The sequence below is a fragment of the Brassica napus genome, unplaced genomic scaffold, assembly GCF_020379485.1.
Source record: "Brassica napus cultivar Da-Ae unplaced genomic scaffold, Da-Ae ScsIHWf_255;HRSCAF=426, whole genome shotgun sequence".
Taxonomy (NCBI): Eukaryota; Viridiplantae; Streptophyta; class Magnoliopsida; order Brassicales; family Brassicaceae; genus Brassica; species Brassica napus.
In genome coordinates, this window is record NW_026015874.1 from 340,001 (window position 1) to 343,571 (window position 3,571).

The window sequence follows — 3,571 nt, forward strand, 5'->3', positions numbered from 1 at the left end:
ACTTGTCGAGAATAAGCCTAAAGTTTCTAAGTGCAGAGAATTCCGAATCTAAAAAGTTCTCTCCCTTGCTCCTCGCCTAGGACTCCTTATATACTAGCTCCAAGGTCGGTTTACGCTTTTACTCTTCTGCCCTTAAGCCGTCATAGCATAAAAATGGAGATATTCCATTTTTCCCGATCTTCACAATTATCTTCAAAACTTCCGTATTTATCCGCGGAAACTTGACATTTATCCTTCCTTGTAGACCAAGCGTAAACCAGGCTGTGGTTTACGGGCTTTTGATTAGGAAAATCGTAGGATGGGCCTCGAGTCGTGTTTTAGGTCCCTTTGGGCCGTCTTCCGACTCGACACGTTTACTACGAGTTTTCCGCGGTTTCTAATCCGCGAAGTTTGATCGATGAATTAGAATGGCGGGAAACATGGACTGAGCTTGCTACGGTCTTCGGGAGATAGCATTCGAAGGTTTTGACGAGAATGCAAGAACTGGTGTCGTATTGACGTTCGGAAAGGTTCAATCGCTACACAGCGACCGAACTTTGGCTCGAGCCCGGTCGCTTCGTAGCGACCGAGCGGGACGAGCGCTGGTCGCTACGTAGCGACCGAGCGGGACGATCGCTCGGTCGCTACGTAGCGACCGAGCTTGGCTCGAGCTCGGTCGCTACGTAGCGACCGAGCGGGACGATCGCTCGGTCGCTACGTAGCGACCGAGCTTTGGCTCGAGCTCGGTCGCTACGTAGCGACCGAGCGGGACGATCGCTCGGTCGCTACGTAGCGACCGAGCTTGGCTGAGCTCGGTCGCTACGTAGCGACCGAGCGGGACGATCGCTCGGTCGCTACGTAGCGACCGAGCTTTGGCTCGAGCTCGGTCGCTACGTAGCGACCGAGCGGGACGATCGCTCGGTCGCTACGTAGCGACCGAGCTTTGGCTCGAGCTCGGTCGCTACGTAGCGACCGAGCGGGACGATCGACTCGGTCGCTACGTAGCGACCGAGCTTGGCTCGAGCTCGGTCGCTACGTAGCGACCGAGCGGGACGATCGCTCGGTCGCTACGTAGCGACCGAGCTTTGGCTCGAGCTCGGTCGCTACGTAGCGACCGAGCGGGACGATCGCTCGGTCGCTACGTAGCGACCGAGCTTGGCTGAGCTCGGTCGCTACGTAGCGACCGAGCGGGACGATCGCTCGGTCGCTACGTAGCGACCGAGCTTGGCTCGGGCTCGGTCGCTACGTAGCGACCGAGCGGCTCGGGTCGCTACGTAGCGACCGAGCGAGACGGATGCTCGGTCGCTACGTAGCGACCGAGCTTGGCTCGAGCTCGGTCGCTACGTAGCGACCGAGCTGTGTGCATGCTTGGTTGCCGCGTATCGATCGAGCTTGGCTTGTCCGCGGTCTGATTTCCATACTCGAGCTTGTCCGCGGCCGATTTGGATACATGTCCGTTGCCTTCGGACAATCGGTATTTAGTGGTTCGATTGAGATTTGGACGATATTTTACTGCAAGGCTGTTCGTAAAGATATCTTTACGAAGATTACTTTTCGTAAAAACGGTTATGCTGATTTTTACGGACTTTCAGACATTGATTCCGTCGTGACCGATTTTGACCCCAACAGTTAGCCCCCCAGCTCGTTAGAATCATGAGCTTCTAGCGTGAGGTTCTAGCGAGTGGCTTGGCAAGTTAGGCAAGTAGGTGAGTTAGGCGGAATTAATGGTTGAAAAGGTCTGTGGTAAGTGATCTTCTCGCTCTCCTAAAAGTAGAAAACGCGATAAGATTGGGGCTGCGCCTTATGACGGCTGCCTACGTACCCTTGTTGAAGGGATCAAGCCTTTCGTAGTTCATCTTGGAGTTAAGGTTCTTATGACTAGTTTTCCAGTAGGACCTTTATGGTCTAGTTTTTATGTAGCGGTTATAAGGCGTGTTGCTGCCGATGGCATTTTGTATGGGTGTAGAGGGAAGACTACGAGTTGTCGTCTCGTAATCTAACTCTGTGTGAATTGCCATATCCATAATCTGTTTCGAGAGTTTTCCGCAGTGTGTAAACTTGCGGGATTTTCTGAAGACGTTCGAATATTGGCAAAGAGACAAATTTTGGGATCTCGTATCAGGGTGTTTGATACTATGCCTAGAGATGTTAGAGACCAGTGCGCTGGGTTTAGGGCAAGACCTAGGTTTACTCCTGGTTTTAGAGGGTGCGATGACTAATTCGACTTACGTATCCCGTTTCAGTTTCATCCTGATTCCATACCGATTTAAAGTCCGCGATAGGTTCTCGGCTTATACGACTTGTATGGTTGGAATCGAGCATCTCTCCGGAGACCGGAAGTGCTGGACCAAAATTTCGGATTTCTTTTATAGCGCTATTATCCTTGTGTCGGATGTAAGAGAGTCATCTTCTACGAGATGGCTAAGTCTGTTTAGGACGTTAAGAGTTTGTTGTGATCAGCAACAAACTTAATGGTAAAAATTACTATTTTGAGTCTTCGCGAAGAATATGTTTTGAGAAGATGTTAGTGCGTATGACTGTCTGGTCTTCCATGAAGGTGTTTTTATCGAGGAAGGAAATTTCGTCGAAGAACTAATCTTCAGGCGTCCGCGACGTCTCGCGATGCTGAAGATTTGTTATTCTTTCGTATGCCACGTTTCGTGCTTGAAATGTTCGCGGGCTTTGAAGATATTTCGCGATGTTGCGAGGGTTTAGTATTAGCCCTGTGTTTGAGAAACATTCTGGTTTGACTAAGAATGTTCGCAGCCAAAAATTGTTGTTCCTGTTCGGATGCTAATAGTTTTGTTTGCGATCGAGGAATTATGACTGAGGTGTCGTGTAAATTTGTCCATGGGAACAAGTGTTTTCCTTCATGGTGCTTTGTGAAGAGTTGGCCTTCCGAGATGTATTTCGTGCATTTTTTAGGATGTTTCGTATAGCTCTAGAAGCTTTGTTACGAATTTTTCCTTACATGCCGCGTATTGTGGTTAAAACGTTGCGGGCTTAAAGTGAATTGTGGAGCGTATTGAACTTGGTCAATTTTCGAAAAGTTTAGATTTTCCGTTAACCGTTTGGTTGTTAGGACTTAGTTTCGTTATGAAGAATTTATCATATGATTTCCGATTGTGGGCTATACGATAATTTATCATATCATATAACCGATTTTACGAAGGTCGTAAATCAGTGATATGTATACATATGTCAAAGTAGCATTGTTTCTGCGGGTTCTACGAGAAACGTTCCCGCTGTGATTTTGATCTTAGGTGAAGGTTGCTTGGCGTTACCCATGGAGTATTACCGAAGTTTATTTCAATACGATCTAGTCGCGGAACGTTTTTCATAGGTTTTTCGAGAGGATTCTCATGACACATTTGTTTCTTGAAAGAATTGGTCAACCAGAAGTGGATCTAGCTAACCATCGGGAGGAAAGTGCTTCTTTTAATGTGCACGATGCTACATATATTCTCGAGTTTTCTTCGTCGCAAATGTTTTCGATACTTTTCCGTGACTTACTTGGTACAACGGAAACTGAAAGAAATGCTTTGGTGATTGAAGATTTCTCGCCGCTAAGTTTAAAACGAAACTGGCTTTC